This window comes from Macaca nemestrina, chromosome 4 (assembly GCF_043159975.1).
Source record: "Macaca nemestrina isolate mMacNem1 chromosome 4, mMacNem.hap1, whole genome shotgun sequence".
Taxonomy (NCBI): Eukaryota; Metazoa; Chordata; class Mammalia; order Primates; family Cercopithecidae; genus Macaca; species Macaca nemestrina.
The window spans coordinates 141,955,752-141,980,945 of record NC_092128.1 but is presented as its reverse complement, the minus strand read 5'-3'; the positions used below and the strand labels follow the sequence as shown (position 1 = coordinate 141,980,945).

General features: G+C 51.4%; 1 pseudogene; it reads right to left on the bottom strand.

Annotated features, from left to right (window-relative positions):
* Nucleotides 1-1,037: 1,037 nt before the first annotated feature.
* On the bottom strand, nt 1,038-6,229 carry LOC139362644 (uncharacterized; annotated as a pseudogene).
* Between the last annotated feature and the right edge of the window lie 18,965 nt (nt 6,230-25,194).

Sequence of the window (25,194 nt, the reverse complement as noted above, 5' to 3'; positions counted from 1 at the left end):
TGTGGGAGAGTCCACTGTGAGGTAGAGGCTGGGCCTGTATACGGGCCTTCATGAGACAGGAGGCTGGGCCCGGAGAGGCCAACTAAAATTCAACTTCTGGGCCTGAAGAGGCCACCAAAAGTCAAAAGCGGGGCCTGGGAAGGCTGCCGAGAGGAACGAGCTGGGCTGGGCCTAAAGAGGACATCGGGAGGGAGGAGGAGCTGGGCCTGGAGAAGCTGACAGAAGTTGTGCACCTGGAGAGGCCGCCGAGAGGAGAGAGCTGGGCCGGGGGAGGCTGACTTGAGGGCCACTTGGGCCTGCAGATTCTGCCGGGGGGAAGAGCTGGGCCCGGAGAGGCCAACTTTAAGACGTGCAGGGCCTGTAGAAGATGCAAAGCAGGAAATGCTAGGCCGGGAATGGCCCCCATTGAGGCATGAGCTTGGCCCATGGAGGCCACTGGGAGGCAGGAGCTTGGTCGGCAGAAGCCGCTGAAGGGCAGGAGCTTGGCCCGAGGGCAACGTGGCGAGGCAACAGGCGGGCCCGGAGAGGGCCCACTGCGAGGTAGAGGTTGGGCCTGGAGAGGCCGCCCACAGGCAGGGGCTGGGCCTGGAGAGGCCATGAGAAACATTAGCTTGGCCCCAACGGGCCGGCGTGAGGGAGGACCTCGGCCCAGAGAGGACAGTGGGAGGCAGGAGCACATACTTCTGGGAGGGCCGTGAGAGGCATGAGTTGGGTCGACACAGGCCACAGTGCGGGAGGAGCTGGGCCTATCGAGGCTGCCGGGAGGCAGGCAGGCAGGATCCTGGCCCTGGGAAACTACCATGAAGCTAGGCCAACGGGAGGCAGGAGCTGGCCCTGGAGGGGCCCTATTAAGGCCCTGTGTTGTGACTGGAGAGGCCGTGGGGAGGCCAGAGCTGGGCCTTGAGAGGCTGACTTCAGGACAATGTGGGGGCCTGCAGAGGCTGCCGGGAGGCCCAAGTGGGCCTAGAGGAGCCGTCTGGAGGAAGTTTGGGGGCCTAGAGACTCCGTCGGAGGGCATGAGCTGAGCCTTCTGGAGAGGCCACCGTGAAGCCTGAGCTGGGCCTGGAGACCTTGTCTTGAGGAAGTTTTGGGTCTACAAAGGACGCCAGGAGCTGGGCGGGATCTGAGTCCAAAGAGGTTACTGTGAGGCAGGAGTTGGGCTTGTAGAGGCAGCTGGGGGGAAGAGCTGGGCCTGGAGAGGATGCCGGGAGGCTGCGGCCGGGTCTAGAGAGGCCGAATTGAGGAGGTTCTGGGCCTGGAGAGGCCTACAAAAGTGGACATACTGGGCCCAGAAAGGACATAGTGTGGGGTGAGCTGGGCCTGAGGAGGCCATCCGGAGACAGGAGTGGGGCATGTCGAATTGGCCGGAAGGCAGGAACTTCGGACTATAGAGTCCGCAGTGAGGCTGCGGCCTGGGTTTGGGAGAGTCCAATGTGAGGCAGAGGCTGGGCCTGTTTTCAGGCCTTCAGGAGGCAGGAGGCTGGGCCCAGAGAGGCCGATTTGAAGTCAAGTTCTGGGCCTCAAGAGGCTGCCAAAATAAAAACTAGGGCCTGGGAAGGGCGCCGTGAGGCATGAGCTGGCCTGGGGCTAAAGAGGCCATCGGGAGGCAGGAGAAGCTTGGACTGGAGAGGCTGACGGGAGGAAGTTGTGCACCTGGAGAGGCCACTGAGAGGCGAGAGCTGGGCTGGGGGAGGCTGACTTGGAGTCGACTTAGGCCTGCAGAGTCTGCCAGAGGCAGGAGCTGGCACTGGAGAGGCCGACTTGAGGGCAACTTGGGCCTGCAGAGGCCGCCGGGAGGAAGAACCGGGCCCAGAGAGGCCGGCTGGAGGAAATTCAGGGCCTGGAGAGGATGCAAAGCAGCAAATGCTAGGCCTGGAAAGGCTACCATCGAGGCATGAACTTGGCCTGCCTACAGAGCTCTGGCTGGAGAAAGGTTTGGGCCTATGAAGCCAGGTGGGAGCTGGGCAGAAGCTTAGTGCACAGAGGTTGCTTGTTGCAAGGCAGGAGTCGGGCCTATTGACGCAACCAAGAGGAAGGGGAAGGGCTGAGCCTGGAGAGGCTGCCACGAAGGAGGCCAAGAATGGGCCTCTACAGGCCAACGGAAGGCATTGGCTGGCCCTGGAGGGGCCCACTTGGGGCCCCGTGATGTGCCTGGAGAGGCAGCCAGGAGTCCGGAGCTGGGACTGGAGAGGCTGACTTCAGGACGATGTGGGGGCCTGCAAAGGCTGCCGGGAGGCCCCAGCTGGGCCTAGAGGAGTCGCCTGGAGGAAGTTTAGGGGCCTTGAGACTCCAGCAGAGGTCACGAGCTGAGCCTCCTGGAGAGGCCACCATGAGGCCTGAGCTGGGCCTGGAGAGCTTGGGTGAGGAAGTTTTGGGCCTACAAAGGCCGCTTGTAGCTGGGCGGGAGCTCAGTCCAAAGAGGTTCCTGTGAGGCAGGAGTTGGGCCTGTAGAGGCAACCAGAAGGAAGAGCTGGGCCTGGAGAGGACGCCAGGAGGCTGCAGCCAGGTCTGGAGAGGCCGACTTGAGGAGCTTCTGGGCCTGGAGAGGCCGCCAAAGGGGACAACCTGGGCCCAAAAGGCTCTTGTGAGTGGTGAGCTGGGCCTGAGGAGGCCATTGGGAGGCAGGAGTGGGGCCTATCGAAGCTGCCAGAAGGCAGGAGCTTTGGACTGGGGTGGCTACAGTGAGGCTGCAGCCTGGGTGTGGGAGAGTCCGCTGTGAGGCAGAGGCTGGGCCTGTATACGGGCCGTCGGGAGGCAGGAGGCTGGACCCGTAGACACAGACTGGAGGTCAAGTTCTGGGCCTAGGGAGGCCGGCAAAAGTCAGAAGCGGGGCCTGGGAAGGCTGTCGAGAGGCACGAGCTGGGCTGGGCCTAAAGAGGCCATTGGGAGGCCTGAGGAACTGGGCCTGGAGAGGCTGACCGGAGGAAGTTGTGTGCCTTTAGAGGCCACCAAGAGGCGAGAGCTGGGCCGGGGTGAGGCCAACTTGAGGGCAACTTGGGCCTGCAGAGGCCGCCGGGAGGAAGAGCCGGGCCTGGAGAGGCCAACTGGAGGAAGTGCAGGGCCTGGAGAGGATGAAAGGCAAGAAACGCTAGGCCTGGAAAGACCACCGTCATGGCATGAACTTGGCCTTCTGAGGCCACTGGGAGGCAGGAGCTCAGCCTGCAGAGGCTGCGGAAGGGCCAGAGCTTGTCCCGAGGGGGCCACGGCGAGGCAAGGGGCGGGCCCGCAGAGGGCCCCCTGTGAGTAGAGGCTGTGCCTGGAGAGGCCACCCTCAGGCAGGGGCTAGGCCTTTGGAGGCCATGAGAGGCAGGAGCTGGGCCCCAAAGGGCCAGTGTGAGGGAGAACCTCGGCCTAGAGAGGCCAGTGTGAGGCAGGAGCTCAAACCTCTGGGCGGGCTGTGAGAGACATGAGTTGTGCTGAAACAGGCCATGATGTGGGAGGCGTTCGGCCTTTCGACGCTGCCTGGAGGTGGGCAGGCAGGAGCCTGGCCCTGGGAAGCTGTCGTGAGGTGAGAGCCGGACATGAAGAGTCCCCTGGGAGGCAAGCACCGGCCTGCAGAGGCTGTTCTCCAGCCGGAGCTGTTTCTGTGCAGGCCACTGGGAGCAGAAGGTGTGCCTACAGAGTGCTGGCTGGAGAAAGGTTTGGGCTTGCAAAGGCTGGTGAGAGCTGGGCAGGAACTGAGCCCACAAAGGTTGCTTCTTGCTAGGTGGGATTCAGGCCTGTCCATGCAGCCAGGAGGAAGTGTAAGGGCTGGGCCTGGAGAGGCCGCCATGACGGACTCTGAGAATGGGCCTCTACAGGCTGACGGGAGGCAGGAGCTGGCCCTGGAGGGCCCACTTGAGGCCCTGTGTTGCATCGGGAGAGGCCGCCGGGAGGCCGGAGTTGGGCCTGGAGAGGCCACAGGAGGTCGGAGCTGGGCTTGGAGAGGGAGACTTCAGGATGATGTTGGGGCTTGCAGAGGCCACTGGGAGGCCCAAGCTGGGCCAAGAGGAGCCACCTGGAGGAATGTTGGGGGCCTGGAGACTCCGTCAGAGGGCAGGGGCTTAGCCTCCTGGAGAGGCCACCGTGAGGTCTTAGCTGGGCCTAGAGAGCTTGGCTTGAGGAAGTTTTGGGCCTACAAAGGTGGCCAGGAGCTGGGCAGGAGCTGAGTCCAAAGAGGTTGCTCTGAGGCAGGAGTTGGGCCTGTAGACACAGCCGGGATGAAGAGCTGGGCCTGGAGTGGACACCTGGAGGCTGCAGCAGGGCCTGGAGAGGACAACTTGAGGAGTTTCTGGGCCTGGAGAGGCCACGAAAAGGGGACAAACTGGGCCCAGAACGGCCACTGTGAGGGGTGAGCTGGGCCTGAGGAGGCCATCGGGAAGCAGGAGAGGGGCCTGTCGAAACTACTGGAAGGCTGGAGCTTTGGACTGGGGAGGCCACAGTGAGGCTTCGGCCTGGGCATGGGAGAGTCCACTGTGAGGCAGAAGCTGGGCCTTCAGGAGGCAGGAGGCTGTGCCCTGAGAGACTGATGGGAGGACATTGTGCACCTGGAGAGGCAGCTGAGAGGAGAGAGCTGGGCAGGGGGTGGCCGAGTTGAGGACGATTTGGGTCTGCAGAGGACACTGGGAGGCAGGAGCTGGCCCTGGAGAGGCCAATTTGAGGGCAACTTGGGCCTGCAGATGCCACCGGGAGGAAGACCCGGGCCCGGAGAGGCCGACTGGAGAATGTGCGGGGCCAGGAGAGGATGCAAACCTGGAAACGCTAGGCCTGGAAAGGATGCCATCAAGTCATGAGCTTGGCCTATGGAGGCCATTGGGAGGCAGGAGCTGGGCCTGCAGATGCCGCTGAAGGGTAGGAGCTTGGCCCGATAGGCCCAACACAAGGCAAGAGGCGGATCCGGAGAGGGCCCACTGTGAGGTAGAGGCTGGACCTGGAGAGGCCACCCACAGGCAGGGGCTTGGCCTGGAGAGGCCAAGAGAGGCATGAGCTGGGCCCCAATGGGCCGGCATGAGGGAGGACATCAGCCTAGAGTGGCCAGTGTGAGGCAGGAGCTCACACCTTTGGGTGGGCTGCAAGAGACATGAGTTGGGCCAAAACAGGCCACAGTGCAGTAGGAAATGGGCCTGGAGAGCTTGGCTTGAGGACGTTTTGGGCCTACAAATGCTGCCAGTTGTGCGGTAGCTGAGTCCAAAGAGGTTACTGTGAGGCAGGAGTTAGGCCTGTACAGGCAGCTGAGAGGAAGAGCTGGGCCTGGAGAGGATGCCGGAAAGCTGCAGCCGGGTCTAGAGATTCCGACTTGAGGAGCTCCTGGGCCAGGGGAGGATGCCAAAAGGGGACAAAGTGGGCCAGGAAAGGCCGTTGTGAGGAGTGAGCTGGGTCTGAGGAGGCCATTGGGAGGCAGGAGTGGGGCATGTAGAAGCTGCCAGAAGGCAGGAGCTTCGGACTGGTGAGGCTGCAGTGAAGCTGCAGACTGGACATGGGAGAGTCCTCTGTGAGGCAGAGGCTGGGCCTGTATATGGGCCTTCGGGATTCAGGAGGCTGGGCCCGGAGAGGACGACTGGAGGTCAAGTTCTGGGTCTGAAGAGGCTGCCAAAAGTCAAAAGTGGGGCCTGGGAAGGGGCCGAGAGGCCTGAGCTGGGCTGGGCCTAAAGAGGCCATCAGGAGGCAGGCAGAGCTGGGCCTGGAGAGGCTGACGGGAGGAAGATGTGCACTTGGAGAGGCCGCCGAGAGGCAAGAGCTGGGAAGGGTGAGGCCGACTTGAGTATGACTTGGGCCTGCAGAGGAATCGGGGAGGCAGGAGCTGGCACTGGAGAGGCTGACTTGAGGGCAACCTGGGCCTGCAGAGGCTGCTGGGAGGAAGAGCCGGGCCTGGAGAGCCCAACTGGAGGAAATGCTGGGCCTGGAGAGGATGCAAAGCAGGATTCGCTAGGCCTGGAAAGGCCGCCGTCGAGGCATGAGCTTGGCCTATGAGGCCACTGGGAGGCAGGAGCTGGGCCTGCAGAGCCTGCTGAAGGGCAGAAGCTTGGCCGGAGGGGGCCATGGTGAGGCAAGAGGCGGGCCCGGAGAGGGCCCATTGTGAGGTAGAGGCTGGGAATGGAGAGGCCGCCCACAGGCAGGCCCTGGGCCTTGAGAGTCCACGAAAGGCATGAGCTGGGCCCCAGCGGGCCAGCGTGAGGGAGGACGTCGGCCCAGAGAGGCCAGTGTGAGGCAGGACCTCACACCTCTGGGCGGGCTGCGAGAGGCATGACATGGGCTGAAACAGGACATGGTGCAAGAGGAGATGGACATGATAAGGCTGCCGGGAGACAGGTAGGCAGGAACCTGGCCCCAGGAAGCAGCTGTGGGGCAAGAGCTGGGCCTGGAGAGGCCCCTGGGAGGCAAGCGCGGGGCCCGCAGAGGCTGTTCTCCAGCCGGAGCTGGATCTGTGCAGGCCACCGGGAGGCAGAAGGTGGGCCTACAGAGCTCTGGCGGGGGAAAGGTTTGAGCCTACAAAGGCTGGCGGGAGCTGGGAAGGAGCTGAGCCCACAGTGGTTGCTTGTTGCGAGGCAGGAGTCAGGCCTATCAATGCAGCCAGGAGGAAGGGGAACGGCTGGGCCTGGAGAGGCTGCCACGAGGGAGGCAGAGAATGGGCCTCTACAGGATGATGGGAGGCAGCAGCTGGCCCTGGAGGGGCCCACATGACTCCCCGTATTGCACTGGGAGAGGCCACCAGGTGGCCGGAGCTTTGCCTGGGGAGGCCTTCAGGACAATGTGGGGGCCTGCAGAGGGCACTTGGCCTGAGGGGAGATGGCAAGGCAAGAGGCAGGCCTGGAGAGGGCCCACTGCAAGGTAGAGGCTGGCCCTGGAGAGGCCACTCACAGGCAGGGGCTGGGCCTGGAGTGGCCACGAGAGGTATGAGCTGGGCCCCAAAGGGCCGCCGTGATGGAGGACCTCTGCCGAGAGAGGCTAGTGTGAGGCAGGAGCTCACACCTCTGGGTGGGCCGCTAGAGGCATGAGTTGGGCCGAAATAGGCCATGGTGCGGGAGGAGCTGGGCCTGTGGAGGCTGCTGGGAGGTAGGCAGGCAGGAATCTTGCCCTGGGAAGTCACCGGGAGGTGAGAGCCGGGCCTGGAGAGGGCTCTGGGAGGCAAGCGCGGGGCCCTCAGAGGCTGTTCTCCTGCCAGAGCTGGGTCTGTGCAGGCCACCGGGAGGTAGACGGTGGGCCTACAGAGCTCTGGCTGGAGTAAGGTTTGGGCCTACAATGGCTGGCATGAGCTGAGAAGGATCTGGGCCCACAGACATTGCTTTTTGTGAAGTGAGGGTAGGGTCTGTCGACACAGCCAGGAGGAGGGGTAAACCTGGAGCGGCCACCACAAGGGAGGCAGAGGCTGGGCCTCTATAGGCCGATGGGAGGGAGGAGCTGGCCTTGGAAGGCCCAATTGAGGCCCCGTGTTGTGCCTGGAGAGGCAGCTGGGGTGCTGGAGCTGGGCCTGGAGAGGCCAACTTCAGGACGATGTGGGGGCCTGCAGAGGCTGCTGGAAGGCTCCAGCTGGTGCTAGAGGAGCCGCCTGGTGGAAATTTGGGGGCCTGGACACTCCGTCGGAGGCCTGGAGCTGAGCCTCCTGGAGAGGCCACCGTGAGGCCTGAGCTGGGCCTGGAGAGCTTGTCTTGAGGAAGTTTTTAGCCTACAAAGGCTGCCAGGAGCTGGGTGGGAGCTGAGTCCAAAGAGGTTACTGTGAGGCAGGAGTTGGACTTGTAGACACAGCCAGGGGGAAGAGCTGGGCCTGGAGAGGACACTGGGAGGCTGCAGCTGGGTCTGGAGAGGCTGACATGAGGAGGTTCTGGGCCTGGAGAGGCCTACGAAAGCAGACAAACTAGGCCCGGAAAGGACGTAGTGTGGGGTAAGCTGGGCCTGAGGAGGCCATCGGGAGGCAGGAGTGGGGCATGTCAAAGCTGCTGGAAGACAGGAGCTTTGGACTAGGGAGGCCGCAGTGAGGCTGCAGCCTGGGCATGGGAGAGTCCACTGTGAGGCACAGGCTGGGCCTGTTTTCGTGCCTTTGGGAGGCAGGGGGCTGGGCCCAGAAATGCTGATTTGAAGTCAAGTTCTGGGCCTGAACAGGTTGCCAAAACTTGTAAGCGGGGCCTGGAAGGCCGCCGCGAGGCATAAGCTGGGCTGGGCCTAAACAGGCCATCGGGAGGCAGGAGAAGCCAGGACTAGAGAGGCTGACAGGAGGTAGTTGTACACCTGGAAAGGCTGCAGAGTGGCAAGAGCTGGGCCGTGTGTGGCTGACTTGAGGATGACTTGGGCCTGCAGAGGCCACTGGGAGGCAGGAGCTGACACCGGAAAGCCCGACTTCAGTGCAACTTTGGAGTGCAGAGGCAGCCAGGAGGAAGAGCCAAGCCCGGAGAGGCCAATTGGAGGAAATGCAGGGCCTGGAGAGGATGCAAAGCAGCAAACACTAGGCCTGGAAAGGCTGCCATCGAGGCATGAACTTGGCCTACGGAGGCCACTGTGAGGCAGGATCTGGGCCTGCAGAGGCTGCCAAAGGGCAGGAGCATGGCCCGAGGGGGCCACAGGGAGGCAAGAGGTGGTCCCGGGGAAGGCCCACTGTGAGGTAGAGGCCCGGCCCAGAGGGGCTGCCCACAGGCAGGGGTTGGGCCTGGAGAGGCCACGAGAGGCATGAACTGGGCCCCCGTGGGCCGGTGTGAGGGAGGACCTTGGCCTATAGAGGCCAGTGTTAGGTAGGAGCTCACACCTCTGGGCGGGTCCCAAGAGGCATGAGTTGGGCCGAAACAGGCCACGCTGCAGGAGGAACTGGGCCTCTTGGGGCTGCTGGAAGGCAGGCAGGCAGGTACATGGCCCCAGGAAACCACTGTGAGGTGAGAGCCGGGCCTAGAGAGGCCCAAGGGAGGCAAGCACAGGGCCCTCAGATGCTGTTCTCCAGCCAGAGCTGGGTCTGTGCAGGCCACCGTGAGACAGAAGGTGGGCCTACAGAGCTCTGGCTGGAGTAAGGTTTGGGCCTACAAACACTGCCGGTTGCTGGGCAGGAGCTGAGCCCACAGGGGTTGCTTGTTGCAAGGCAGTAGTCAGGCCTGTCAAAGCAGCCAGGAGGAAGGGGAAAGGCTTGGCCTGGAGAGGCTGCCACGAGGGAGGCAGGGTCTGGGCCTCTACAGGCAGAGGGAAGGCAGGAGCTGGCCCTGTAGGGGGCCACTTGAAGCCCCATACTGCACCTGGAGAGGCTGCCGGGAGGCTGGAACTGGGCCTGGAGAGGCCGACTTCAGGACGATGTGGGGGCCTGCAGATGCCACCAGGAGGCCCAGCCTGGCTTAGAGGAGCTGCCTGGATGAAGTTTTGAGGCCTGAAGACTCCGTCAGAGGGCAGGAGCTGAGCCTCCTTGAGAGGCCACCATGAGGCCTGAGCTGGGCCTGGAGAGCTTGGCTTGAGGAAGTTTTGGGCCTACAAAGGCTGCCAGGAGGTGTGCAGGAGCTGAGTCCAAACAGGTTGCTGTGAGGCAGGAGCTGGGCCTGTATACACAGTCAGGATGAAGTGCTGGGCCTGGACAGGTCACCAAAAGGGGACAACCTGGGCCTGTAAAGGCCACTGGGAGGGGTGAGCTGAGCCTTAGGAGGCCATTGGGAGGCATGAGCGGGGCCTGTTGAAGCTGCCGGAAGGCAGGAACCTCACACTGGGGAGGCTGCAGTGAGGCTGAAGCCTGGGCATCCGAGAGTCCACTGTGTGGCAGAGGCTGGGCCTGTATAATGGCCTCATGGAGGCAGGGGGCTGGACCCGGAGAGGCTGACTGGAGGTCATGCTCTGGGCCTGAAGAGGCCGCCAAAAGTCAAAAGAGGGGCCTGGGAAGGCCGCTGAGAGGTACGAGCTGGGCTGGGCCTAAAGAGGCCATTGGGAGGCAGGAGAAGCTCGGCCTGCAGAGGCTGATGGTAGGAAGTCGTGCACCTGGAGAGGCTGCCGAGAGGCGAGAGCTAGGCAGGGGGAGGCCAACTTGAGGGCAACCTGGGCCTGCAGAAGTCGCCAGGAGGAAGAGCCGGGCCCGGAGAGGCCAACTTGAGGGCAACTTGGACCTGCAGAGGCCGCCAGGAGGAAGAGTCGGTCCTGGAGAGGCCAACTGGAGGAAGTGCAGGGCCTGGAGATGATGCAAAGCAGGAAATTCGAGGCCTGGAAAGGCCACCGTCGAGGCATGAGCTTGGCCTATGGAGGCCACTGGGAGGCAGGAGCTGGGCCTACAGAGGCCGCCAAAGGGCAGGAGCTTGGCTTGCGTGGGCCATGGCGAGGCAAGAGGTGGGCCCAGAGAGGTCCCACTGTGAGGTAGAGGCTGGGCTTGGAGAGGCCACTCACAGGCAGGGGCTGGCCCTAGAGAGGCCACGAGAGGCATGAGCTGGGCCCCAATGGGCCGGTGTGAGGGAGAAACTCAGCCGAGAGAGGCCAGTGTGAGGCAGGAGCTCACACCTCTGGGCAGGCCGCGAGAGGCATGAGTTGGGCCGAAACAGGCCACGGTGTGGGAGAAGCTGGGCATGTCAAGGCTGCTGGGAGGCAGGCAGGCAGGAATCTGGCCCCGGGAAGCCACCATGAGGCGAGAGGTGGGCCTGGAGATGCCCCTGGGAGGTAAGTGCGGGGCCCGCAGAGGCTGTTCTCCAGACAGAGCTGCATCTGTGCAGGCCACTGGTAGGCAGAAGGTGGGCCTACAGAGCTCTGGCTGGAGAATGGTTTGTGTTGACAAAGGCTGCCAGGAGGCAGGCAGGAGCTGAGCACACAGAGGTTGCTTGTTGTGAGGTGGGAGTCAGGCCTGTTGACACAGCCAGGAGGAAGGGGAAGGGCTGGGCCTGGAGAGGCCACCACGAGGGAGGCAGTTGCTGGGCCTCTACAGGCATACTAGAGACAGGAGCTGGTCCTGGAGGGGCCCACTTAAGGCCCCTTGTTGCACCTGGAGAGTCCACTGGAAGGCCGGAGCTGGGCCTGGAGAGGCCAACTTCAGGATGATGTGGGGTCCTACAGAGTCCACGAGGAGGCCCAAGCTGGGCCTAGAGGAGTTGCCTGGAGGAAGTTTGGGGGTCTGGAGACTCCATTGGAGGGTTGGAGCTGAGCTTCCTGGAGAGGCCACCGTGAGGTCTGAGCTGGGCCTGGAGAGCTTGGCTTGAGGAAGTTTTGGTCCTACAAAGGCTGCCAGGAGCTGGGCAGGAGCTGAGTCCAAAGAGGTTGCTGTGAGGCAGGAGTTGGGCCTATAGAAGCAACTGGGAAGAAAAGCTGGGCCTGGAGAGGCCGCCAAAAGGGGACGCAATGGGCCCAGAAAGGCCATTGTGAGTGGTGAGATGGGCCTGAGGAGGCCTTTGGAAGGCAGGAGAGGGGCCTGTTGAGGCTGCCAGAAGGCAGGAGCTTCGGACTGGGGAGGCTGCAATGAAGCTGCAGCCTGGGTATTGGGGAGTCCGCTGTGAGGCAGAGGTTGGGCCTATATATGGGCCTTCAGGAGGCAGGAGGCTGGGCCCGGAGAGGCCAACTGGAGGTCAAGTTCTGGGCCTGTAGAGGCCACCAAAAGTCAAAAACGGGGCCTGGGAAGGTCACCGAGAGGCACCAGCTGGGCTGGGCCTAAAGAGGCTATTGGGAGGCATGAGGAACTGAGCCTGGAGAGGCTGATGGGAGGAAGTTGTGCACCTGGAGAGGCTGCTGAGAAGCGAGAGCTGGGCGTGTGGAGGCCGACTTGAGGATGACTTGGGCCTGCAGAAGCCACCAGGAGGCAGGAGCTGGCCCCAGAGAAGCCGACTTCAGGGAAACATGGCCTAAGGAGGCCACTGTGAGGCAGGAGCTGGGCCTGCAGAGGGCACCGAAGGGCAGGAGCATGGCCTGAGGGGGCCACGGCGAGGCAAAAGGCGGGTCCGTAGAGGGCCCACTGTGAGGTAGAGGCCACCCACAGGCAGGGGCTGGGCCTGGAGAGGCCACGAGAGTTATGTGCTGGGCCCCAACGGGCCAGAGTGAGGGAGGACCTTGGCCTAGAGAGGCCAGTGAGTGGCAGGAGCTCACACCTCTGGGCAGGCCACGAGAGGCCTGAGTTGGGCCAAAACAGGCCACAGTGCATGAGGAGCTGGGCCTGTTGGGGCTGCTGGGTGGCACGCAGGCAGGAACCTGGTCCCGGGAAGCCGCCATGAGGTGAGAGCTGGGTCTGGAGAGGCCCCTGGGAGGCAAGCGCGAGGCCCTCAGAGGCTGCTCTCCAGCCAGAGCTGGGTCTGTGCAGTCCACCAGGAGGCAGAAGGTGGGCCTACAGAGCTCTGGCTGGAGAAAGATTTGGGCCTACAAAGGCTGGCGGGAGCTGGGAAGGAGCTGAGCCCACAGAGGTTGCTTATTGTGAGGTGGGAGTCAGTCTTGTTGATGCAGCCTGGAGGAAGTGAAAGGGCTGGGCTACTCGGGAGTATATGCACAGCTATGGAGAAATAGGAAATATACGCAGACAAAAACTGGAAAGAAGCTTTCTGTGAAACTGCTTTGTGATAGTTATGTCTATTATCTCACATAGATATAATTTTCACCATAGCCATCCATATACTCCCAAATGTCCCTTTTTAGCTTTTTCTCCAAAAGGGATTCCCCATTTCTCCTTGAGAAGAAAGGTGTAACTCTGTGAGCAGGATGCAAACGTCATGAAGCAGCTCCTTGGAAAGCTTCTCTACAGTTTCTATCTGAAGATATTTCCGTTTTCACCATAAGCCTCAAAGCACTCCTGAATATCCCTTCGCAGACTAAACAATATTAGTATTAGAATAATGCTCAATGAAAGGGAAGCTTAACTATGCGAGTGGAATTCACAAAAAACAGAGCTGTTTTACAGAAAATTTCCTTCTGGTTTTTATCTGGAGGTATTAATTTTTCAGCATATTCTAAAGAGTGTTCCCAAATGTCCTTCCTCAGGTTTCACTGAAACAGTGATTTCAAACGGCTCAATTCAAAGAATGATGTAACTTTATGAGATGAATAAACACATCACAAAACAGTTGCTCAGAAAGCTTCTCTCCAGTTTTCAACAGAAGACGTTTCTTTGCTCGCCACAGGCCACCGGTCGCCACTTAATATCCCTTTGCAGAATCCTCAAACACAGACTTTTCAAAGTGGGAAATGTAGAGTAAGCTTTAACTCTGTTAAATGAATGCACATATCAGAGAGTAGTTTTCTGGACCTCTTCTTTCTGGGTGTTATTTGAGGACATTTCACTTTTTACGATAGTCTACAAAGCACTCTGAAATATCACTTTTTCAGTTTTACACGAACAGTGTTCAAACACTACCTTATGAAGAAAGAGGCATAAGTCCCTGAGTGGAATGCACACATTACAAAGCAGTTTCTCAGAAAACTTCTCTCCAGTTTTTATCTGAAGAGATTACGTATTTCACCATAATCCTGAATTGCCTCCCGAATGTCCCTTTGCGGATCCATCCATGACAGAGTTTCCATGCTGTGTTATGGAAATCAAGATTTATCATCATGAGATGAATAAACATAATAAAAAGCAGATTCACAGAAACCTTCTTTCCAGTTTTTATCTGAAGATATTTCCTATTTCACCATCATCCTGAATGTGCTCCCAAAACTCCTTTCGTGGATGCATCCATGACAGAGTTTCCAACCTGCATAATGTAAAGAAAGCTTTATCTATGTGAGATGAATACACATATCACAGAGCAGCTTCAGAGAAAGCTTCTTTCCAGTTTTTGTCCAAGATTATTTCCCTTTTCACCATAGGCATCAACATGCTCCTGAATATCACTTGATACCTTTTACTCCAAAAGGGTTTCCCCTATGCTGTATGAGAAGAGAGGTAAAACACTGTGAGTGGAATGCACATGTCACAAAACAGTTCCTCAGAAAGCTTCTCTCTAGTTTCTATCTGGACATATTTCCTTTTTCTCCGTAAGATTCAATGCGCTCCTGAATATGCCTTCACACGCTAAAAATAAACAGTTTTAGATAATTGCTCAATGAAAAGAGAAGTTTAACTGAGTGAGAGGAATTCACACGACACATAGTAGTTTCACAGAAAGTTTCTTACTTTTATTTATGTGATTATATTTCTTTCTCCACATTCTAAAGAGCATTCCCAAACATCCTTCCTCAGATTCCACAAAAAGAGTGATATCATACTGCTCAATTCAAAGTATGATTTAACTCTTTGAGATGAATACACGCATCACAAAACAGTTGCTCAGAAAGCTTCCCTCCAGTTTTCAATGGAAGACGTTTCCTTGCTCACCAAAGGCCTCTGGGGACCCTTATTATAACTTCACAGATTCTTCAAAGATATAGTTTCCAAATACGGCAACGTAGTGTAAACTTTATCTCTGTGAAATGAATGCACATATCAGAGAGCAGTTTCTTGGAATGCTTCCTCCTGGGTTTTATTTGAGGATATTTCACTTTTCACCATAATCTTCAATGTGCTACGAAATATCCCTTTTTTGGTTTTACAAAAACAGTGTTCAAACACTGCCTTATGAGAAAAGAGGTATAACTCCCTGAGTGGAATATACACATCACAAAGCAGTTTCTCAGAAAACTTCTCTCCAGTTTTTATCTGAAGATATTATCTATTTCACCATAGGCCTGAATGTGCTCCCAAATATCCGTTCGCAGATCAGTCCATGATGGCATTTCAAAACTGAGTAATAGAAAGTTTTATCTATGTGAGACGAATAAATGTATCTATCAAAAAGCAGTTTCACAGAAAGCTTCTTTCCAGTTTTTGTCTGAGAATATTTTCTTTTTCACCATAGCTCTCAATATACTCCCGAATGTCCCCTGGTAGCTTTTTCTCCAAATGGGATTCCCCAATCCTCTATGAGAACGAAAGCATAACTCTGTGTGTGGAATTCACTCGTCACAAAGCAGCTACATGGAAATCTTCTCTCCAGTATCTATCTGAAGATATTTCCGCTTTCACCATGAGCCTCAAAACACTCCAGAGCATCCCATAGCTAACAAAAGCAGTGTAACAACACTGCTTAATGAAAACAGAAGCTTAACTGTGCATGTGGAAATCACATGACTGAGAGCAGTTTTACAGAAAGCTTCCATCTGTTTTTTATCGGAGGATATTTCTTTTTCAGCGTATGCTTTTTTTTCTCTCTTTTTCTCTTTTTAATACAAATGATAGCTTATTATACACCATGTTTTGTACCATGTTTTAATTGATTTTTTTAAATTTATTTTTTATTATTATCATACATTAAGTTGTAGGGTAAATGTGCATAACGTGCAGGTTTGTTACATATTTATACTTGTGCCATGTTGCTGTGCTGCACCCATCAACTCGTCAGCACCCATCAACTCGTCATTTACATCAGGTATAACTCCCAATGCAATTCCTCCCCCCTCCACCCTTCCAAATGACAGGCCCCGATGTGTGATGTTCCCCTTCCCGAGTCCAAGTGATCTCATTGTTCAGTTCCCACCTATGAGTGAGAACATGCGGTGTTTGGTTTTCTGTTCTTGTGATAGTTTGCTAAGAATGATGGTTTCCAGCTGCATCCATGTCCCTACTAAGGACACAAACTCATCCTTCTTTATGGCTGCATAGTATTCCATGGTGTATATGTGCCACATTTTCTTAATCCAGTCTGTCACTGATGGACATTTGGGTTGATTCCAAGTCTTTGCTATTGTGAATAGTGCCGCAATAAACATACGTGTGCATGTGTCTTTATAGCAGCATGATTTATAATCCTTTGGGTATATACCCAGTAATGGGATGGCTGGGTCATATGGTACATCTAGTTCTAGATCCTTGAGGAATCGCCATACTGTTTTCCATAATGGTTGAACTAGTTTACAATCCCACCAACAGTGTAAAAGTGTTCCTATTTCTCCACATCCTCTCCAGCACCTGTTGTTTCCTGACTTTTTAATGATCGCCATTCTAACTGGTGTGAGATGGTATCTCATTGTGGTTTTGATTTGCATTTCTCTGATGGCCAGTGATGATGAGCATTTTTTCATGTGCCTGTTGGCTGTATGAATGTCTTCTTTTGAGAAATGTCTGTTCATATCCTTTGCCCACTTTTTGATGGGGTTGTTTGTTTTTTTCTTGTAAATTTGTTTGAGTTCTTTGTAGGTTCTGGATATTAGCCCTTTGTCAGATGAGTAGATTGCAAAAATGTTCTCCCATTCTGTAGGTTGCCTGTTCACTCTGATGGTAGTTTGTTTTGCTGTGCAGAAGCTCTTTAATTTAATGAGATCCCATTTGTCAATTTTGGCTTTTGCTGCCGTTGCTTTTGGTGTTTTAGACATGAAGTCTTTGCCCATGCCTACGTCCTGAATGGTACTACCTAGGTTTTCCTCTAGGATTTTTATGGTATTAGGTCTAACATTTAAGTCTCTAATCCATCTTGAATTAATTTTCGTATAAGGAGTAAGGAAAGGATCCAGTTTCAGCTTTCTACTTATGGCTAGCCAATTTTCCCAGCACCATTTAATTAAACAGGGAATCCTTTCCCTATTTCTTGTTTCTCTCAGGTTTGTCAAAGATCAGATGGCTGTAGATGTGTGATATTATTTCTGAGGACTCTGTTCTGTTCCATTGGTCTATATCTCTGTTTTGGTACCAGTACCATGCTGTTTTGGTTACTGTAGCCTTGTAGTATAGTTTGAAGTCAGACAGCGTGATGCCTCCAGCTTTGTTCTTTAGACTTAGGATTGTCTTGGAGATGCGGGCTCTTTTTTGGTTCCATATGAACTTTAAAGCAGTTTTTTCCAATTCTGTGAAGAAAGTAATTGGTAGCTTGATGGGGATGGCATTGAATCTATAAATAACCTTGGGCAGTATGGCCATTTTCACGATATTGATTCTTCCTATCCATGAGCATGGTATGTTCTTCCATTTGTTTGTGTCCTCTTTGATTTCACTGAGCAGTGGTTTGTAGTTCTCCTTGAAGAGGTCCTTTACATCCCTTGTAAGTTGGATTCCTAGGTATTTGATTCTCTTTGAAGCAATTGTGAATGGAAGTTCATTCCTGATTTGGCTCTCTGTTTGTCTGTTACTGGTGTATAAGAATGCTTGTGATTTTTGCACATTAATTTTGTATCCTAAGACTTTACTGAAGTTGCTTCTCAGCTTAAGGAGATTTTGGGCTGAGATGATGGGGTTTTCTAAATATACAATTATGTCATCTGCAAAGAGGGACAATTGGACTTCTTCTTTTCCTAACTGAATATCCTTGATTTCTTTCCCTTGCCTGATTGCTCTAGCCAGAACTTCCAACACTATGTTGAATAGGAGTGGTGAGAGAGGGCATCCCTGTCTTGTGCCAGTTTTCTTTTTCTTTTTTTTTTTTTAAAATTTATTTATTATTACTGTACTTTAAGTTGTAGGGTACATGTGCATAACGTGCAGGTTTGTTACATATGTATACTTGTGCCATGTTGGTGTGCTGCACCCATCAACTCGTCATTTACATCAGGTATAACTCCCAATGCAATCCCTCCCCCTCCCCCCTCCCCATGATAGGCCCCGGTGTGTGATGTTCCCCTTCCTGAGTCCAAGTGATCTCATTGTTCAGTTCCCACCTATGAGTGAGAACATGCGGTGTTTGGTTTTCTGTTCTTGTGATAGTTTGCTGAGAATGATGGTTTCCAGCTGCATCCATGTCCCTACAAAGGACACAAACTCATCCTTTTTTATGGCTGCATAGTATTCCATGGTGTATATGTGCCACATTTTCTTAATCCATTCTGTCACTGATGGACATTTGGGTTGATTCCAAGTCTTTGCTATTGTGAATAGTGCCGCAATAAACATACGTGTGCATGTGTCTTTATAGCAGCATGATTTATAATCCTTTGGGTATATACCCAGTAACGGGATGGCTGGGTCATATGGTACATCTAGTTCTAGATCCTTGAGGAATCGCCATACTGTTTTCCATAATGGTTGAACTAGTTTACAATCCCACCAACAGTGTAAAAGTATTTCTATTTCTCCACATCCTCTCCAGCACCTGTTGTTTCCTGACTTTTAATGATCGCCATTCTAACTGGTGTGAGATGGTATCTCATTGTGGTTTTGATTTGCATTTGTTTGATGGCCAGTGATGATGAGCATTTTTTCATGTGTCTGTTGGCTGTATGAATGTCTTCTTTTGAGAAATGTCTGTTCATATCCTTTGCCCACTTCTTGATGGGGTTGTTTGTTTTTTTCTTGTAAATTTGTTTGAGTTCTTTGTAGGTTCTGGATATTAGCCCTTTGTCAGATGAATAGATTGCAAAAATTTTCTCCCATTCTGTAGGTTGCCTGTTCACTCTGATGGTAGTTTGTTTTGCTGTGCAGAAGCTCTTTAGTTTAATGAGATCCCATTTGTCAATTTTGGCTTTTGCTGTCGTTGCTTTTGGTGTTTTAGACATGAAGTCTTTGCCCATGCCTATGTCCTGAATGGTACTACCTAGGTTTTCCTCTAGGATTTTTATGGTATTAGGTCTAACATTTAAGTCTCTAATCCATCTTGAATTAATTTTCGTATAAGGAGTAAGGAAATGATCCAGTTTCAGCTTTCTACTTATGGCTAGCCAATTTTCCCAGCACCATTTATTAAATAGGGAATCCTTTCCCCATTTCTTGTTTCTCTCAGGTTTGTCAAAGATCAGATGGCTGTAGATGTGTGGTATTATTTCTGAGGACTCTGTTCTGTTCCATTGGTCTATATCTCTGTTTTGGTACCAGTACCATGCTGTTTTGGTTACTGTAGCCTTGTAGTATAGTTTGAAGTCAGGTAGCGTGATGCCTCCAGCTTTGTTCTTTTGACTTAGGATTGTCTTGGAGACGCGGGCTGTTTTTTGGTTCCATATGAACTTTAAAGCAGTTTTTTCCAATTCTGTGAAGAAAGTAATTGGTAGCTTGATGGGGATGGCATTGAATCTATAAATTACCTTAGGCAGTGTGGCCATTTTCACGATATTGATTTTTCCTATCCATGAGCATGGTATGTTCCTCCATTTGTTTGTGTCCTCTTTGATTTCACTGAGCAGTGGTTTGTAGTTCTCCTTGAAGAGGTCCTTTACATCCCTTGTAAGTTGGATTCCTAGGTATTTGATTCTCTTTGAAGCAATTGTGAATGGAAGTTCATTCCTGATTTGGCTCTCTGTTTGTCTGTTACTGGTGTGTAAGAATGCTTGTGATTTTTGCACATTAATTTTGTATCCTGAGACTTTGCTGAAGTTGCTTATCAGCTTAAGGAGATTTTGGGCTGAGACAATGGGGTTTTCTAAATATACAATCATGTCATCTGCAAACAGGGACAATTTGACTTCTTCTTTTCCTAACTGAATACCCTTGATTTCTTTCTCTTGCCTAATTGCCCTAGCCAGAACTTCCAACACTATGTTGAATAGGAGTGGTGAGAGAGGGCATCCCTGTCTTGTGCCAGTTTTCAAAGGGAATGTTTCCAGTTTTTGTCCATTCAGTATGATATTGGCTGCGGGTTTGTCATAAATAGCTCTTATTATTTTGAGGCACGTTCCATCAATACTGAATTTATTGATTTGCGAATGTTGAACCAGCCTTGCATCCCAGGGATGAAGCCCACTTGATCATGGTGGATAAGCTTTTTGATGTGTTGCTGAATCCGGTTTGCCAGTATTTCATTGAAGATTTTTGCATCGATGTTCATCAGGGATATTGGTCTAAAATTCTCTTTTTTTGTTGTGTCTCTGCCAGGCTTTGGTATCAGGATGATGTTGGCCTCATAAAATGAGTTAGGGAGGATTCCCTCTTTTTCTATTGATTGGAATAGTTTCAGAAGGAATGGTACCAACTCCTCCCTGTACCTCTGGTAGAATTCGGCTGTGAATCCATCTGGTCCTGGACTTTTTTTGGTTGGTAGGCTATTAATTATTGCCTCCATTTCAGAGCCTGCTATTGGTCTATTTAGGGATTCAACTTCTTCCTGGTTTAGTCTTGGAAGAGTGTAAGTGTCCAGGAAATTATCCATTTCTTCTAGATTTTCCAGTTTATTTGCGTAGAGGTGTTTATAATATTCTCTGATGGTAGTTTGTATTTCTGCGGGATCGGTGGTGATATCCCCTTTATCATTTTTAATTGCATCGATTTGATTCTTCTCTCTTTTCTTCTTTATTAGTCTTGCTAGCGGTCTGTCAATTCTGTTGATCTTTTCAAAAAACCAACTCCTGGATTCATTGATTTTTTGGAGGGTTTTTTGTGTCTCTATCTCCTTCAGTTCTGCTCTGATCTTAGTTATTTCTTTCCTTCTGCTAGCTTTTGAATGTGTTTGCTCTTCCTTCTCTAGTTCTTTTAATTGTGTTGCTCTTCCTTCTCTAGTTCTTTTAATTGTGTTGTTAGAGTGTCAATTTTAGACCTTTCCTGCTTTCTCTTCTGGGCATTTAGTGCTATAAATTTCCCTCTACACACTGCTTTAAATGTGTCCCAGAGATTCTGGTATGTTGTATCTTTGTTCTCATTGGTTTCAAAGAACATCTTTATTTCTGCCTTCATTTCGTTATGTACCCAGTAGTCATTCAGGAGCAGGTTGTTCAGTTTCCATGTAGCTGAGCGGTTTTGATTGAGTTTCTTAGTCCTGAGTTCTAGTTTGATTGCACTGTGGTCTGAGAGACAGTTTGTTATAATTTCTGTTCTTGTACATTTGATGAGGACTGCTTTACTTCCAATTATGTGGTCCATTTTGGAATAAGTGTGATGTGGTGCTGAGAAGAATGTATATTCTGTTGATTTGGGGTGGAGAGTTCTATAGATGTCTATTAGGTCTGCTTGCTGCAGAGATGAGTTCAATTCCTGGATATCCTTGTTAACTTTCTGTCTCGTTGATCTGTCTAATGTTGACAGTGGAGTGTTGAAGTCTCCCATTATTATTGTATGGGAGTCTAAATCTCTTTGTAAGTCTCTAAGGACTTGCTTTGTGAATCTGGGTGCTCCTGTATTGGGTGCATATGTATTTAGGATAGTTAGCTCTTCCTGTTGAATTGATCCCTTTACCATTATGTAATGGCCTTCTTTGTCTCTTTTGATCTTTGATAGTTTAAAGTCTGTTTTATCAGAGACTAGTATTGCAACCCCTGCTTTTTTTTGTTCTCCATTTGCTTGGTAAATCTTCCTCCATCCCTTTATTTTGAGCCTATGTATGTCTCTGCGTGTGAGATGGGTCTCCTGAATACAGCAGACTGATGATTCTTGACTCTTTGTCCAGTTTGCCAGTGTATGTGTTTTAATTGGAGCATTTAGTCCATTTACATTAAAGGGTAGTATTGTTATGTGTGAACTTGATCCTGCCATTATGATATTAACTGGTTATTTTGCTCATTAGTTGATGCAGTTTCTTCCTAGCCTCAATGGTCTTTACATTTTGGCATGTTTTTGCAATGGCTGGTACCGGTTGTTCCTTTCCATGTTTAGTGCTTCCTTCAGGGTCTCTTGTAAGGCAGGCCTAGTGGTGACAAAATCTCTAAGCATTTGCTTATCTGTAAAGGATTTTATTTCTCCTTCACTTATGAAACTTAGGTTGGCTGGATATGAAATTCTGGGTTGAAAATTCTTTTCTTTAAGAATGTTGAATATTGGCCCCCACTCTCTTCTGGCTTGTAGTGTTTCTGCCGAGAGGTCTGCTGTTGGTCTGATGGGCTTCCTTTGTGGGTAACCCGACCTTTCTCTCTGGCTGCCCTTAAGATTTTTTCCTTCATTTCAACTTTGGTGAATCTGGCAATGATGTGTCTTGGAGTTGCTCTTCTCGAGGAGTATCTTTGTGGCGTTCTCTGTATTTCCTGGATTTGAATGTTGGCCTACCCAGTAGGTTGGGGAAGTTCTCCTGGATGATATCCTGAAGAGTGTTTTCCAACTTGGTTCCATTTTCCCCCTCACTTTCAGGCACCCCAATCAGACGTAGATTTGGTCTTTTTACATAATCCCATACTTCTTGTAGGCTTTGTTCATTTCTTTTTCTTCTTTTTTCTTTTGGTTTCTCTTCTCGCTTCATTTCATTCATTTGATCCTCAGTCACTGATACTCTTTCTTCCAGTTGATCGAGTCAGTTACTGAAGCTTGTGCATTTGTCACGTATTTTTCGTGTCATGGTTTTCATCTCTTTCATTTCATTTATGACTTTCTCTGCATTCATTACTCTAGCCATGAATTCTTCCACTTTTTTTTTCAAGAATTTTAGTTTCTTTGCGCTTGGTACGTAATTCCTCCTTTAGCTCTGAGAAGTTTGATGGACTGAAGCCTTCTTCTCTCATCTCGTCAAAGTCATTCTCCGTCAAGCTTTGATCCGTTGCTGGCGATGAGCTGCGCTCCTTTGCTGGGGGAGATGAGCTCTTATTTTTTGAATTTCCAGCTTTTCTGCCCTGCTTTTTCCCCATCTTTGTGGTTTTATCTGCCTCTGGTCTTTGATGATGATGGTGACGTACTGATGGGGTTTTGGTGTAGGTGTCCTTCCTGTTTGATAGTTTTCCTTCTAACAGTCAGGACCCTCAGCTGTAGGTCTGTTGGAGATTGCTTGAGGTCCACTCCAGACCCTGTTTGCCTGGGTATCAGCAGCAGAGGCTGCAGAAGATAGAATATTTCTGAACAGCGAGTGTACCTGTCTGATTCTTGCTTTGGAGGCTTCCTCTCAGGGGTGTACTCCACCCTGTGAGGTGTGGGGTGTCAGACTGCCCCTAGTGGGGGATGTCTCCCAGTTAGGCTACTCAGGGGTCAGGGACCCACTTGAGCAGGCAGTCTGTCCCTTCTCAGATCTCAACCTCTGTTTTGGGAGATCCACTGCTCTCTTCAACGCTTTCAGACAGAGTCGTTTGCGTCTGCAGAGGTTTCTGCTGCTTTTGTTGCTGTTTCACTGTGCTCTGTCCCCAGAGGTGGAGTCTACAGAGACAGCCAGGTTTCCTTGAGCTGCTGTGAGTTCCACACAGTTCGAGCTTCCCAGCAGCTTTGTTCACCTACTTAAGCCTCAGCAATGGCGGGCGCCCCTCCCCCAGCCTCGCTGCTGCCTTGTGGTTAGATGGCAGACTGCTGTGCTAGCAATGAGGGAGGCTCCGTGGGCGTGGGACCCTCCCGGCCAGGTGTGGGATATAATCTCCTGGTGTGCCTGTTTGCTTAAAGCACAGTATTGGGGTGGGAGTTACCCGATTTTCCAGGTGTCGTGTGTCTCAGTTCCCCTGGCTAGGAAAAGGGATTCCCTTTCCCCTTGTGCTTCCCAGGTGAGGTGATGCCTCGCCCTGCTTCAGCTCTTGCTGGTCGGGCTGCAGCAGCTGACCAGCACCGATTGTCTGGCACTCCCTAGTGAGATGAACGCAGTACCTCAGTTGAAAATGTAGAAATCACCGGTCTTCTGTGTCGCTTGCGCTGGGAGTTGGAGACTGGAGCTGTTCCTATTCAGCCATCTTGCTCTGCCCCCCATTTTCAGCATATTCTTAAGAGCATTCCCAAATGTCCTTTCTCATGTTCTACCAAAACAGTGATTTGAAACTTCTCAATCCAAAGAATGGTTTAACACTATGAGATGAATACATACATCACAAAGCATTTGCACAGAAAGCTTCTCTCCAGTTTTCTTCAGAAAACGTTTCCTTGCTCCCTACAAGCCTCCGGACGCCACTTAATATCCGTTTACAGATTAATCAAAAACAGAGTTTCCGAACTGGGAAACATAGAGTAAGCTTTATCTCTTTGAAATGAATGCACACCTCAGAGAGCAGTTTCTTGGAACGCTTCTTTCTGGGTTTTATTTGAAGATAGTTTAATTTTCGCCAGAGTCTTCAATGAACTCTGAAATAACACTTTTTCAGTTTTACAGGAAACCTGTTCAAACACTGCCTTATGAGAAAAGAGGTATAACTCACTGAGTGGAATGCACGCATCACAAAACAGTTTCTCAGAAAGCTTCTCTCCAGTTTTTTCCCGAAGAAATTTCCTTTTTCACCATAGGCCTGAATGCGCTTTATAATATCCCTTTGCGGACTCGTCCATGACACAGTTTCCAAACTGCATAGTATAAAGAAAGTTTTATCTATGTGAGATGAATAAGCATAACAAAAAGCCGATTCACAGAAAGCTTCTTTCCAGTTTTTATCTGAAGATATTTCCTTTTTCAACATAGTCCTGAATACGCTCCCAAATATCCCTTTGCGGATTCATCCATGACACAGTTTCCAAGTTGCATAATGTAGAGAAAGCTTTATCTATGTGAGATGAATACACACATCACAGAACAGTATCACAGAAAGGGTTTCCCCGATGCTGTATGAGAAGAAAGTTATAACACTGTGAGTGCAATGCACACATCACAAAGCAGTTCCACGGAAAGCTTCTCTCCAGTTTCTGTCTGAACATATTTTCTTTTTCACCATAAGCCTCAAACTGCTCCCATATATCCCTTTATAGGCAAAACATGAACAATGTTAGAAAACTGTTCACGAAGAGAGAAGCTTCACTGAGCAAGAGGAATTCACATGACACACAGCAGTTTCACGGGAAGATTCCTTCTGGTTTTTATCTGAGGATATTTCTTTCTCCATATTCCAAAGATCATTCCCAAATGTCCCTCCTCAGATTCCACAGAAGCAGCAATTTCAAACTGCTCAATCCAAAGAATGATTTAACTCTATGAGATGAATACACACATCACAAAGCAGTTGCTCAGAAATCTTCTCTGCAGTTTTCAACGGAAGACATTTCCTTGGTCACCACAGGCGAACGGGCACCACTTAATATCCCTTCGCAGATTCCTGAAAGACAGAATTTGCAAACTGGGCAATGTAGAGTAAGCTTTACCTCTGTGAAATGAACACACATATCCAAGAGCGGTTCTTGGTATGCTTCTTTCTGGGTTTTATTTGAGGATATATCACTTTTTGCCATAGTCTTCAATGCACTCCCAAATACCACTTTTTCATTTTACAGGCACAGTGTTCAAACACTGCCTTATGAAAAAAGAGGTATAACTCCCTGAGTGGAATACACACATCACAAAGCAGTTTCTCACAAAGTAGTTTTCTGAGAAATATAGTTTTTATCTGAATATATTTTCTTTTTCACCATAGACCTTAATGCGCTTTCGAATATCCCGTCATGGATCCATCCTTGATGGAGTTTCCAAAGTGCATAATATCAAGAAAGTTTATCTATGTGGGATGAATAAACACAGCAAAAAGCAGATTCACAGAAAGCTTCTTTCCAGTTTTTATCTGAAGATATTTCCTTTTTCACCATAGTCCTGAATGTGCTCCCTAATG